At 37.8% G+C, this 15,887-nt stretch overlaps 1 protein-coding gene across 1 annotated transcript in view; it reads right to left on the bottom strand.

Annotated features, from left to right (window-relative positions):
• Window positions 1-15,664, bottom strand: part of LOC133643296 (nerve growth factor-like) — a 67,080-nt gene extending 51,416 nt beyond the window's left edge. Inside the window, exon 1 of the mRNA XM_062037782.1 lies at window positions 15,533-15,664. The gene's annotated coding sequence lies outside the window, so the exon portion shown is untranslated. The remainder of the gene's footprint in view (window positions 1-15,532) is intronic.
• Between the last annotated feature and the right edge of the window lie 223 nt (window positions 15,665-15,887).

The raw sequence follows: 15,887 nt of genomic DNA, 5'->3' as shown, positions 1-15,887 counted from the left end.
CCCGAACCCTTCCGGTTGAACTTGTCAATGAGGTTTGGGAGATCTGAAGACAACATCTGGACATTTTTCTCATGTAATACAACACTGCTCCACTCTGTGATTTACAGTCTGTGCTCGGCACTTCCTGTCCAACGTATGAAAATCTATGAAATTCATGCTGTCAAGGATAAGTAAAAGCAGCTCCAGAAAGAATGTTTCATAAGCCCACAGCAGCTCTTTAAATAGTGTCAATGACAACCAGGTGAGGTGCAGAGTGCTTGGGGGCCTAGGTGTTGTTTCCACTGAGGGACCACAACACAATGCTGGTCTACTTTAGCATGCTACTTTAGCATCTTGCCTGCTTTGGAATCAGACTTGGTGGTTGACAGCTTCCCTGATTGCAGAGGCCGGTTCATAGTTGGACGACCTTCAAGGCCAGATGGAACATCAGCACTTGCTCTCATGTCAAAGCTCTTGTAAGCAATTTATTAGCTCCTTTAGCACATTCTTTGTCATACAAGCCTGCAGCCTCTCACTACAAACACAGTAAATCTCTGGCCGTGTGAGAGAGAACAAGTGTAGAACACATCTTCCTTTTATTGCCTCCATGTCTCCCAGCAGGATTGTGACGACTGCCAGGTCAAAATACTTGTACTTTTACTGCTTCTGATGGTGGCTAAACAATAGCAGCAGTATCCTGCTGGCAATATCTTTTATATCCAACGTTGTATCTTAGAATTTCCATTTTCTTGACCAAACCTGGAAAGACCTGTTGAATGTTAGCGAGATGTGTTCGATGTTGTGGTCTCCCTGGAGGTCCTCTCACTCAGTACAGACCAAAACAGAACATATTCTCAACAATTACCTAAATCACGTGTCCCACTATCGTGTTTTGGAAGTATGGTCTTCAAAAAAAGCCTTGAGGCTGGAATTTAGACAATACAATTGCTTCTAGAAAGCCCTACTACACCGTTTTATGTGTCTGTAGCTTTAAAGCTATCGGGTTATGTCTCCTTCTTAACCATCCTTGGGCCCCCTAGAGGGCCGCCAATTATATCTGCAGCGGTCCTGACTAAAAATGATAGTTAAAAGGTGCATTGACTAAAAGCTTTGCTAAAAAGAGAAGTTTTCAAGTGTTTCTTAAAAGTGTCAACACAGTCAAGACCGCGGAGGGACTGGTGCAAGTTGTTCCAGAGTCTGGGAGCTATAGGCTGGAATCTCCACAGGTTTTAAAATGAGTTTTTGGGATCTTTGAGAAGACCCTGGCCTGAAGACCCTGAAGAGTAGGGGCCTAACAAGTCAGTGATGTACTGAGGGGCCCCACCATGCAACTGAAGAGTAGGGGCATAACAAGTCATGTACTGAGGGGCCCCACCATGCAACTGAAGAGTAGGGACATAACAAGTCATGTACTGAGGGGCCCCACCATGCAACTGAAGAGTAGGGACATAGCAAGTCATGTACTGAGGGGCCCCACCATGCAACGCACGGAAAGTCAGGACTAAAAGCTTCAACTGAATTTGACTGGAGGTCAATGAAGAGTGGATCAAACGGGGGTGATGTGGACTGTTCTGGTCTAAAGTCTGGCAGCTGCATTTTGTAGCATCTGAAGTCTCTTTAGATGACTTGTTGAAAAGAGAGAAGAGAGAAGTGCAATAGTCAACACCAGATGAAATGAACGTGTGAATGATAATTTCCAGATCCAATTTTGACAGGTGATAAAAATAGTTTTTGGTCAGTTGACCACAGTGACCCTCCAAAGACGTGGACTGATCCAACACAAGCCCAGGTTTCTGAGGCTGCTTTGAACAGATGCACCCAGAGCACCAAGAGAGTTCTTGATCAGCGAGGGTCGTTTGAGAAACTCCATCAGCAGCTTTCCAAAGCAGCAACGTCTGAAGAATACCCAACAAAATCAGCAGAAGTCAAATAAGAACAGCAAACTAAGACAGTCCAGTAAGTCCACTAGGGATGATGCTCGAAACAGATTTTCCCAGTTGTTCGATAAGAAAAGAACCGAGTCCTCGGACTCAAACCCCTTTTTGAGAACCGGTACCTGTTATCGAGACCACTATAGTAAAGAAAAAGAGTTGGTTCTTTATTCAAATCCCTGGGAACAAATCCCAAATGGGCAATGTTATGCCCATTTGATTGTAGACTCTTACTGACACTTTGTGGCGATATGAAAATACTACGCGTCATTAGTCTGGCCACTTCCGGGTTGGCGAGTCAGTTCAGTTCATGAGACAATTGAGAAGTAGACAAGTTGTGTTAGCTCTTCAAGCCTTGGAAAAGATAAGTCTGTAAGTAAACGGTTTAACTTGTTTATGTAACTTAATATTAAGGTGGAAAGTGGTTCCATTTGATACAAAGATGTTTATTGAAAAACGATTTTAGTGCACTGTTTCAATGGATGTTTTGAGGACTTAAAATGACTGCCAGTCGTGTATTTCCACCATCGAAATAGTTTCAACACTCAGAAGTATTTGTTTGATGATAGTACTGTATATTTGTGTGAAGCTAACATTTACAAATTGTGTATTACATTTGAGTATGTTAATTGAATCACATAGCTTATACATTTGTCATTGTGTGTATTTCAGTTTAAAAAAAAAAAAAACAGTCCAGTGAAAGACAAAAGTAAAGATAGGAAAAGACAAAGCAAGATCAACAACAATAAAGAGCCTAAATGGATTAATCTGCTTTGGAACTTTATTAGACGTCTTGGATTGTTTGTTAGCTGTCTGCCTGTGTGTGTAGTTAGTATGTTCCAATAGCAGCAGAAGTGCACTTTTTGGAGAGCTGTATTATTTTCAGTTTTGTGCCCAAGGGACTGATTTTATTTAACACTATATTATTATTTATACACCTATAGTGATCACAGAGACAGGTTGTTTTTGTGTTACTGTATATATTTGTTTTTCTGAAAAATCCCACTTAATATACTTTGGGTAACAACAGTCAATATTTTTTTATTTTTTTTTAGGGGGGTAGCAGTCAATATTTATTTATTTATTTTATTTATTTTTTTTCTTATAAAATAAAAGTGAGCTTTTGTTAAACCAAATATTGTGTTTTTTTCCATATACAACAACCTATCTGGATTCGATAAGAGAATCGATAAGGAATCGGTTCGATAAGAGGATTCGATAATGGGCTCGAACTCGATAATTTCTTATCAAACATCATCCCTAGAGTCCACTAATGTCCAATGGTTGTTCCAAAGTTCTTGGTCCTTCTAGCTCGTGTATATTGGTCCTGACTTTGTTCTCTGACTGTCCTCAAATGACAGAGAAGCCATAACGAGCAGGAACAATCAGCCAGAGCAGACGGTACGGATCATCTTCCAGAGTTGTGTTTGTTTCCCAAACATCTTCAGCCTCTTGACGCCTGCAGACATCTTCTGTGTGCTTGGAAACTTTAGCAATAATCCCAGCGTCTAACGGCTGGGTTGCTCACGTGTCCCATGACTCCAGACCTGGGTCACTCCTGTCAGATGTTTGGAGGACATTACCGTTCTCCTTTCTAAGACTAGGCTAGTTTAGGCAGGTTCCACCATGTGTGGGCCAGAAGATGACTAGATCATTAACACCATTCATGTAAATAGTTGAATATTCAGTCAGGGCAAGAATGCATCATGTGGTGCTCCTCAGATGGCTAAAGACTGGAGACAAACACTAATTTACAAATGATAGACCTGTTTCTTTACTTCCACAAATTTCTAAAATCATAGAAAAACTGTTCAATAACAGATTAGAGAGTTTCATAAACAAACATAGAATACTCGCTGAGAACCGATATGGATACAAAGTTTCAACTTCCAAGGCTTTAATGGAAATTACAGAAGAAATGACCAATGCTGTAGATCAGTGGTCCCCAACCTTTTTGTAGCTGGGGACCGGTCAACGCTTGAAAATGTTTTTTTTAAAATAAAGAAATACAATCATGTGTGCTTACGGACTGTATCCCTGTAGACTGTATTGATCTATATTGCTATATAATGTATATATTGTGTTTTTTATGTTGATTTAATTTAAAACATATATATATATATATTTCTTGCGCGGCCCGCAATCCAATACCAATCGGTCCGCGGACCGGTACCGGTGGTTGGGGACCACTGCAGTAGATGTTAAAAATGTGCTGACAGTGTTTATGGATCTAACTCAAGCATTTGACACAATTAATCACAATATTTTACTAAAAAAATTGGAATGGTATGGAATCAGAGGGTTGGTCTTAAACTGGGTTAGAAGCTACTTAACCAACAGGAAGTAATACATGAAGATAGGAGAACACACTTCTACTATACTAAATATATCTTGTGGTGTACCTCAGGGATCAATACTTGGACCAAAATGGTTTATTCTTTATATAAACAACATTTGTAAAGTTACAAAGGACTTAAAGTTAGTTTTATTTGCAGAGTATACAAGTGTGTTTTGTTCAGGAGAGAACACACAGAAGATAACACAAATAATAAAAGATGCTTCGACAAAAACAGTATCTTTAAATCTGAGTAAAAGTAAAATAAAGATATTTGATAAGAGTAGAAGAGAAAGTCAAACACAAACAAAAATAGACGGAGTAGACATTGAAAGGGTAAAATAAAACATATTTTGGGAGTAATAATAGATGATAAAATGAACTGGAAACCTCATGTAAAAAATATACAACATAAATTATACAACATAAAGTAGCAAGAAACACGTCAATAATAATCAAATAAAATGTGTTGTGGACCAAAAATGACTTTATATAATTTACTGCTCACTAGTGTTACATATCTGATTATTGTGTAGAAATATGATGACATCATGACAAAAGTAGACTTGTTCACTAACTGTGTTACAACAAAGATGAGTTATAATAAAACATCAAGTTGGATATAGAGAACATACAAACACTTTATTTATTGAATGGAGAATACTGAAATTCCACGACAGTGAATGTGCAAACAGCTAAAACGATGCAAACTATAACCTGCGAGCCAAGAATGTACAACAATTCTTCTCCACTAAAGAGGAGAAATATCATGTTAATGTCATATAAAACATTTGTATGCACGTACAAGACTTAAAAGCTTTAGTATATCAGTATGTGGAATGAAATGATGGAATGGATTATTAAACAAAGTACTAATATGATCCACTTCAAGAAACTCTTCAAACTTAAAGTGTTCACAAAGTACAAAGAAGAAAATAAACATTCTGAATTCATTTCATTCATCCAGTCATTTTCTAGATCATCTTACTCATCTCACCATATGAAATATAACTTATGTATTTATAATGTCATTACTTATGGAGTATATTGTGAATAAACTGAGAACAGGAAGTGAACACAAGTGTGAGCAACTGCTATGTAAAGGAAAAGGGGTAGGATTAAATAAGCTCTTCTTCTTCCTACTCCTTTTCCAACATGTTGAATAGACAAACTGGAAATTGTGACGTATCATGTTGTATGCATGCATGTGTGATGTATCATGTTGTATGCATGCATGTGTGATGTATCATGTTGTATGCATGCATGTGTGATGCATCATGTTGTATGCATGCATGTGTGATGCGTCATGTTGTATGCATGCATGTGTGATGCATCATGTTGCATGCATGCATGTGTGATGTATCATGTTGTATGCTTGCATGTGTGATGTAGCATGTTGTATGCATGCATGTGTGATGCATCATGTTGTATGCATGCATGTGTGATGCATCATGTTGTATGCTTGCATGTGTGATGTAGCATGTTGTATGCATGCATGTATGATGTATCATGTTGTATGCATGCATGTGTGATGTATCATGTTGTATGCATGCATGTGTGATGTATCATGTTGTATGCATGCACGTGTGATGTATCATGTTGTATGCATGCACATGTGATGTATCATGTTGTATGCATGCATGTGTGATGTATCATGTTGTATGCATGCATGTGTGATGTATCATGTATGCATGCATGTGTGATGTATCATGTTGTATGCATGCATGTGTGATGCATCATGTTGTATGCATGCATGTGTGATGCATCATGTTGTATGCATGCATGTGTGATGCATCATGTTGTATGCATGCATGTGTGATGCATCATGTTGCATGCATGCATGTGTGATGTATCATGTTGTATGCTTGCATGTGTGATGTAGCATGTTGTATGCATGCATGTGTGATGTATCATGTTGTATGCATGCATGTGTTATGCATCATGTTGTATGCATGCATGTGTGATGCATCATGTTGTATGCATGCATGTGTGATGTATCATGTTGTATGCATGCATGTGTGATGTATCATGTTGTATGCATGCATGTGTGATGTATCATGTTGTATGCTTGCATGTGTGATGTATCATGTTGTATGCATGCATGTGTGATGTATCATATTTTATGCATGCATGTGTGATGTATCATGTTGTATGCTTGCATGTGTGATATATCATGTTGTATGCATGCATGTGTGATGTATCATGTTGTATGCATGCATGTGTGATGTATCATGTTGTATGCATGCACGTGTGATGTATCATGTTGTATGCATGCATGTGTGATGTATCATGTTGTATGCATGCATGTGTGATGTATCATGTTGTATGCATGCATGTGTGATGTATCATGTTGTATGCATGCATGTGTGATGTATCATGTTGTATGCATGCATGTGTGATGCATCATGTTGTATGCATGCATGTGTGATGTATCATGTTGTATGCATAGATGTGTGATGTATCATGTTGTATGCATGCATGTGTGATGTATCATGTTGTATGCATGCATGTGTGATGTATCATGTTGTATGCATGCATGTGTGATGCATCATGTTGCATGCATGCATGTGTGATGTATCATGATGTATGCATGCATGTGTGATGTATCATGTTGTATGCTTGCATGTGTGATGCATCATGTTGTATGCTTGCATGTGTGATGTATCATGTTGTATGCATGCATGTGTGATGCATCATGTTGTATGCATGCATGTGTGATGCATCATGTTGCATGCATGCATGTGTGATGTATCATGTTGTATGCTTGCATGTGTGATGTAGCAAGTTGTATGCATGCATGTGTGATGTATCATGTTGTATGCATGCACGTGTGATGTATCATGTTGTATGCATGCACATGTGATGTATCATGTTGTATGCATGCATGTGTGATGTATCATGTTGTATGCATGCATGTGTGATGTATCATGTATGCTTGCATGTGTGATGTATCATGTTGTATGCATGCATGTGTGATGCATCATGTTGTATGCATGCATGTGTGATGCATCATGTTGTATGCATGCATGTGTGATGTATCATGTTGTATGCATGCATGTGTGATGCATCATGTTGTATGCATGCATGTGTGATGTATCATGTTGTATGCATGCATGTGTGATGTATCATGTTGTATGCTTGCTTGTGTGATGTATCATGTTGTATGCATGCATGTGTGATGCATCATGTTGTATGCATGCATGTGTGATGCATCATGTTGTATGCATGCATGTGTGATGCATCATGTTGCATGCATGCATGTGTGATGTATCATGTTGTATGCATGCATGTGTGATGCATCATGTTGTATGCATGCATGTGTGATGCATCATGTTGTATGCATGCATGTGTGATGTATCATGTTGTATGCATGCATGTGTGATGTATCATGTTGTATGCTTGCATGTGTGATGTATCATGTTGTATGCATGCATGTGTGATGTATCATGTTGTATGCATGCATGTGTGATGTATCATTTTGTATGCATGCATGTGTGATGTATCATGTTGTATGCATGCATGTGTGATGTATCATGTTGTATGCATGCATGTGTGATGTATCATGTTGTATGCATGCATGTTGTAAATAAACTCAAACTCAAGTCAACTCTTCCACTTATTGTACAGATTGTGGGGACAAGCAGAATGTTTGGCAACAAGAAGAAGGCTGAAGGTTGGTGAGAACTATCAGGAACATGCTGAACACATAAGCAATCTTCCAAAATACTACTTAGCACAACAATCATTGGACAGTGTTCATGGGATTGTGGCCTTGGCCTGCTTAGTATGCCACAGAAGTTTCTACTGTAAGACTTTTGGACTGCTGAGTTCACGTGTCAAGCAGAACATTCTGGAAAGAGGAATGACAGCTGGAAGACGGCGAAGCTGGAAAGATGATTGATGACTGCGTTGCTGAAGTTGTTGAGAATATTTCGTGCATTGTGTGAAAAATGATAAAAACAACATTTGCTTAAGCTGCAGTTGTTTTCAGTTAATTATGGCACTTGATTGCATCACCACTTTGAAACTAGCTCAGTCCCAATGAAGAGACAAACTAATGTTGTGTTACAGACGTGTCACATATTATTGTTCTGTGCCAAATACTCATCTTCACAAATATCACACTTTTCTTTCAAGGAAACAAGGGCAATATCTTCAGTGAGGTCCTGGCAGCATCTCAAAGACTATCTTCATCAATGTAGGCCATGTCCACAAAATCCAGGGATCTGCTAAACCCACAAGCAGTGAAGTTGTCACGTTGTGTAAATGCTAAATAAAAAGAGAATACAACAAATCCTTTTCAACTTATATTCAATTGAATAAACTGCAAAGACAAGATATTTCATGTTCACACTGAGAAACTTTGGTATTTTTTGCAAATATTAGCTCATTTGGAATTTGATGCCTGCAACATGTTTCAAAAAAGCTGGCACAAGTGGCAAAAAAGAGTGAGAAAGTTGAGGAATGCTCATCAAAGACTTATTTGGAACATCCCACAGGTGAACAGGCTAATTGGGAACAGGTGGGTGCCATGATTGGGTATAAAAGCAGCTTCCATGAAATGCTCAGTCATTCACAAACAAGGACGGGGCGAGAGTCACCACTTTGTCAACAAATGCCTGAGCAAATTGTTTAAGGACAACATTTCTCAAGCAGCTATTGCAAGGAATTTAGGGATTTCACCATCTACGCTCCGTAATATCATCAAAAGGTTCAGAGAATCTGGAGAAATCACTGCACGTTAGCCATGATATTACGCACCTTGGATCCCTCAGGCGCTATTGCATCAAAAAGCCACATCAGTGTGTAAAGGATATCACCACATGGGCTCAGGAACACTTCAGAAAACCACTGTCAGTAACTACAGTTGGTCGCTACATCTGTAAGGCCAAGTTAAAACTCTACTATGCAAAGCCAAAGCCATTTATCAACAACACCCAGAAATGCAGCCGGCTTCGCTGGGCCCGAGCTCATCTAAGATGGACTGATGCAAAGTCCACATTTCAAATTGTTTTTTGGAAACTGTGGACGTCGTGTCCTCTGGACCAAAGAGGAAAAGAACCATCCGGACTGTTGTAGGGTGAAAGTGTAAAAGCCAGCATGTGTGATGGTATGGGGGTGTATTAGTGGCCAAGACATGGGTAACTTACACATCTGTGAAGGCACCATTAATGCTGAAAGGTACATACAGCTTTTGGAGCAACATATGTTGCCATCCAAGCAACGTTATCATGGACGCCCCTGCTTATTTCAGCAAGACAATGCCAAGCCAGGTGTTCCAACAGCGTGGCTTCATAGTAAAAGAGTGCGGGTACTAGACTGGCCTGCCTGTAGTCCAGACATTGAAAATGTGTGAATGCTAAAATATGAGAAGGGAGACTGTTGAACAACTTAAGCTGTACATCAAGCAAGAATGGGAAAGAATTCCACTTAAAAAATGTGTCTCCTCAGTTCCCAAACCTTTACTGAGTGTTGTTAAAAGGAAAGGCCATGTAACACACTGGTAAAAATGATTTACATGCAAAAAATAACAAAGTTTCTGAGTGTGAACATGAAATATCTTGTCTTTGCAGTCTATTGAATTGAATATAAGTTGAAAATGATTTGTTGTATTCTCTTTTTATTTACCATTTACACAGCCTGACAACTTCACTGCTTGTGTAGTTTGTACATGGCAGTTGTGTTTTTGTGTGTTTTGGCCTTTGGTCTACACCAGGGGTCACCAACGCCGTGCCCGCGGGCACCAGGTCGCCCGTGAGGACCAGATGAGTCGCCCACCGGCCTGTTCTAAAAAAAAAAAAAAAAAAAAAAAAAAAAAAAAAAAAAAAAAAAAAAAAAAATTAAATTAAATCTACATAGAAAAAACACAAGATACACTTTCAATCAGTGCATCGACACAAACAACCTCCCCCATGCACACTCATCCACACCCACTCACACAAAAGGGGTTATTTCTTTCTGCTACCAATATTCTGGTTCCCACAACATAGACAACACTTCTGCAAGGGACACAGTCCCTGAAGCACACATGATTGTATAGGCTGCTGGTCCACTAACATTTTCATTAATTACTATTTTTTATGTAATTATTTTTATATTGTTTTACTTTCTTTTTTATCCAAGAAAATGTTTTTTATTTATTTATCTTATTTTATTTTATTTTTTAAAAAAGGGCCTTATCTTCAACAGACCAGGTTGTCAATTAAATTAGATTTGTTTAAAGGGTTTTTTAAACCAGGCCCAGTCCAGATAATGTCCAAGTCGGACTCAGCAACACACACCTTCATTCATGTACACAGAAAAAAATTAGTGAACACAACAGATTGCATATCATTTATAAAAAAAATTACATTTTCAAAATAAGCATTTATGTACAGTCCAGATTATGTCCAGGTCACTCAAATTACGAAACACAACAACAGATATCATATAATCTATAAACATAATTATACTTTCAAAATAAGCCTTTGAGGACTTATCATCTTTTTTTTAATGTTTTTGGCATCATTATCGTTTTCAACCATGTAACTTTCTAAAGTTAGAAAATACTGAATAAATGTTTTAAAGAAAGTAATAATAAGTGAATATCTGTTTTTGGCCTTAAAAATAAACATTTTACAGAGTAATATAATTAAATTGACTAAATCATGATTGTCAATGAAATCTCCTACAATAACAGAAACCACATTAAGCTTCATAAACAAACCAAACCTTAAACACATTTTTTCAACTTCCAGCCAAAACAAAGACACAATATAACAATACCAAAACAAATGCAGGGTGGATTCAGGCTCCTGACAACAAAATCGGCAATCATCTGACTCTGTCATATTCCATAATTTTAACATTTTCCCTGTGGGTAAAAAGTTATAAATAATTTTAATTTGAAAATAACAATTTTGCACATTGATAGTGGTTTTATAGATTAGTTTGAATATGGCATCCCATGGCAACGGGCAGTCAAAAAAGTCCTCCCATTTTACATTCAAAGATTTCTTTATTAAAAAAAAGTTATATATTTTTCTATTTATTTTAGTTCCTTTTTGCCAACTAGAATTTCTTATTAGAGGTTTACAAACTAATAATTTAGTAGTTCCATAATTAATTATTTGTTTCCATCTTTTCCCAATTACTCCAGTTAGTTGATAAAATGAAAAGCTTGAGCAAGCATCACCATACATAGCTCTAAATTCATCATACTTCATAATTTTACCATTCTCATTGATAATATCATTGACAAAAATGATTCCTCTTTCAAAAATATTTTTCCAAAAGAAAGGCTTTCCATCTATTACAATATTAGAGTTCATCCATATTAACTGCTGCAAAATATCGTCTCTTTTTTCTGGCACATAAAATTGAAAACACCACTATGAGTGGATTGTTTCCTTTATGAACCCCGCCATGTTTCCCAGCAGACTCTCTGGGAGGGGATCACTTGTAAAAAAGGATACAATTTCTTTTGATATAGTACATATTTTTTGTCCAACAGGACATTTGTGTACCACTCAATGTTTAAATACATCTTTGGAACAATTGATGCTTTTAAAGACAGACACATAGCTTCAAGGTTGAGAAGTTTCAGGCCCCCATATTCATACTCTTTGTACAAAACCTTTCTTTTAATCTTTTCTGGTTTGCCGTTCCAGACAAAATCGAAGACCCTCCGCTCATAAATCTTAAAAATGTTTTGTGATGGAGCTGGTAATGACAAAAACAAATAAATAAATTGAGGAATAATTAACGAGTTGGCAATAGACATTTTACCATACAAGGTTAGGGATTTCCCTTTCCATAACTGCATAATTTTGTCCAGCTTTCTTAGTCGATTATCATAATTTACTGAGCCTAGATCTTCCAAATTTTCTGGGACAACAACACAAGTATGTTAACTGGTCCATCTGTCCGATCCTTAACATTTTACATTTATCATAATTAAGCTTAAGGCCAGATTGCTGTGAAAATATGTCCAAAAGATTAAGAAGGTTCCGCAAACAATGAGGAAAAATCTTATCTTTGTGAATCAGCCTTTTCTGACATGAACTTCATCAAGAACAAACACAGAACACGCCTCACTGATGCACATCTGCAAGACTCACTCAGAGTTGCAGTGTCAAGTTACACACCAGAGTACAACACACTAGTTAACAGCATGCAATGCCAGGCTTCCCACTAACTGACAAAGAAACAGATAACAGATTTGGTGTCCAGTTCAAAGTTTGACATGATTTAAAAATTTGAGAGTTTACTTTTGTATTTTACATGAGTTATTATTTGTACAAACATGGTGCAAAGTAATTCATGATTTGTTCAAAAATGTTAGTGGCTAGCTAGTTAAAATGGGATATTGTGATTTCACAAGACTCTCTTAGAAGTGATCATTTGAAAATGTTCAATTTGAAAAATGTGCACTTAGAGAAAATATAAAAATAAAGTGTTGCATATTGATATTTATCTGTTTCTATATATATTTATTGTGAGAAATCATTAAGATGATCAGTGTTTCCACAAAGATAAATATCATTAATTATTAATAATAACAGAGTTAAAGGTAAATTGAGCAAATTGGCTACTTCTGGCAATTTATTTAAGTGTGTATCTAACTGGTAGCCCTTCGCATTAATCAGTACCCAAGAAGTAGCCCTTGGTTTCAAAAAGGTTGGTGACCCCTGGTCTACACACATTTACTAACACTGACATGTTTGTTTCAGAGACCAACTTGCTTGATCAGAATCGCTGAAATGATGCGACTCAAGGATTTATTTCAGCTATCAGCTTAACTGCAGGGCAACAAAGTCAAGTTCAGGTAAATATTTTAGGGCAGGTGTGCTCTTCTTCTCAGCATCTAGCTCCTCAGTAGTCTGGGTAGTCACTGACCAGTTCATGGCCATTACCCAGAGTTCATGACCATTACCCAGAGTTCATGACTATTACCCAGAGTTCATGACCATTACCCAATTGCAAGATCATACATGGAACATCTTAATGTCAACTGGTGTGACGGCAAGGAAACAAGTGTTTCTTCTTTTCATCTTGATATCAGCACTTCATTATGAGGTCATGTTGGATCCACATCACTTACAGAACAAAATAAGAACCTCTTTGAGGAACCATGTGATGCTGTCTTCACTAAATAACTTTTGAGTTACTAGTAGTGTTGTCCCCATACCAATATTTGGGTGCCGGTACCAAAATGTATTTCCATACTTTTCTAAATAAAGGGGAGCACAAAAAAAATATCATTATTGTCTTTATTGTAACCACAAATGTTAGTGTACATGAAACATATGTTTATTATTGTCATTTAGTCCTTAAATAAAATAGTCAACATACTAGACAACTTGTCTTTTAGTAGTAAGTAAACAAACAAAGACTCCTAATTAGTCTGCTGACATATGCAGTAACATATTGTGTCATTTATACACCTATTATTTTGTACACATTATGAGGGACAAACTGTAGAAAATGGATTATTAATCTACTTGTTCATTTACTGTTAATATCTGCTTATTTTCTGTTTTAACATGTTCTATCTACACTTCTGTTAAAATGTAATAATCACTTATTCTTCTCTTCTTTGATACTTGACATTAGTTTTGGATGATACCACATATTTAGGTATCAATCTGATACCAAGTAGTTACAGGATCATACAAGAAAATATAATACCAAATAAACCAATAATAATATGGTTAAGAAGTACTGATGTAAAGGGTAGGTGTCGCGCTGTTTTCTGTTTTAACATGTTCTATCTACACTTCTGTTCAAATGTAATAATCACTTATTCTTCTTTTCTTTGATACTTTACATTCGTTTTGGATGATACCACACATTTAGATATGGATCCGATACCAAGTAGTTACAGGATCATACATTGGTCATATCCAAAGTCCTCATGTATCCAGGGGCATATTTACTGACTTTATAAACATAATATGAATTAATATGATGCTAAAAAATATAAATGTAATCATAGTAGTATCGACTAGATACGTTCTTGTACTTGGTATCATTACAGTGGATGTCAGGTGTAGGTCCACCCATGGCATTTGTTTACATTGTGACGGCGGTGAGCTATTGTATCCTCCTACGGTGTGTAGTGAAGCATGTTTAGCTATTCTTCCTCCTCCAGTGATAATGGTACTTGTAAGAAACACTGTGGATTGATGTTAGCCGCTAGCCAGCTAGCCATGTCTTAAAGCAGCTCTTCCTGAGAGTGTTTCAGTGTTATAACTTCACCTTTATCTTTACTTTTTACACCAAAATGCGTCCGTTCTCCCTTTTCTGTCCACACACTGTGTCTGCTTGTACGTACTCTGTGTGTGTGCACTGCCCAACATGCTCCTCCGCTCATAAAACCAGCAATGACACCACGTGACGCGTGCCCGTAAAATGAATACATTGGGAACTGGTACTTTTCAAACAGAGTATAGTACAGTTTTTGATTCATTAGTACTGGTATACTATACTAGTACAGGTAAACCGTACAAGCCTAGTTACTAGACCACAAGGAGCTTCATGACAAGTTCTGAGGTTTAAGACTAGAATGATGGACTAGTCTTGGTCACACAGGTTGTTTTGTTGTCCACATTTTTAACAGCTTTTCCTTTCAATGCAACCAAAGATGAGAGCATCACTCCACCTTCTCTTAATCCCACTTTGGTGGCACTAAAATGTCATGAGAAGTACATTTGCCATTGCTATTGTTAGCACTTTTAGTGCCCAGAGGAAGATGACGTACAAACTATGAACCAACAAGAGTCTATTTCCAGGAAAGTGTTGATCCTGAAGAAGACACCCAAATAGTAGCAAGTTTTCTCCGGTATAATCGCCTGCTATTATGACAAGAATGCAATTCATCTGAGCTCTGTGGCATAATTTGAGGAAAATGCCCCGCAGCTACTTTCTTGTTTCCACGCCAACATACCACACAAACCCCAGGAACTCGCTAGGAATTTTTTTGATTTTTTTTTTGTTACCTCCAGTGCAAGAGGAGGAGAAGCGGCTCAGTGTAACCCGATGAGGCCGCCGATGCGCCTCAGCAGTCTGGCAGGGGATGGAGGGGTCCCTAGTGGACCTGATCGACAACACCCGACTGAAGGAGAGTCTCAGGACTACGGCAGGTTGCATTCAAAGACACATTCTGAGACAGGACTCGTGGATATAAATATCAGAACGTTTCTGAAGCACCTGAAAAGGATCAAGTCAAATAAATCTCATTTCTTTCAGTCTGTTGCAACACATGTTCAATGGTCCACTTTTAGGCGCTTGTCAAAAAGTGTTGTACCTCTGCAAAGGTGTCCCTCGATGCTCCTCAGGAGAAGGATTGAAATATATTCCAGAGTCCACAGGTTTCTGCAGAGGAGACCAGCACATTCTTTGTCATTTGTCCCCTCTGAGATCTGCACTTGTTGGAAACTTGTTCTGATTGTGAGCTCGCACTGCAAAGACGCTAGGAAAGTTTCCTGTCAGGTCCTAGTGCCTGCCTCCCCAAGGGCCTCTCCAGGTCTCACACTTTTTAAAACGATACTTTGAAAAGCTGAAGAGGAAAGGCATGTAGAGTATTTTCTTCTTAGCCACGTTATTAAAGTGTCCTGTAAAGACTTGTGCTCCTTAATCGCTCCATAAAAGACTAGTTGAGC

Source organism: Entelurus aequoreus, linkage group LG26, assembly GCF_033978785.1.
Source record: "Entelurus aequoreus isolate RoL-2023_Sb linkage group LG26, RoL_Eaeq_v1.1, whole genome shotgun sequence".
Lineage (NCBI taxonomy): Eukaryota > Metazoa > Chordata > Actinopteri > Syngnathiformes > Syngnathidae > Entelurus > Entelurus aequoreus.
Note: the sequence above shows the minus strand (reverse complement) of the source record. Positions and strands in the feature narration are given on the sequence as shown.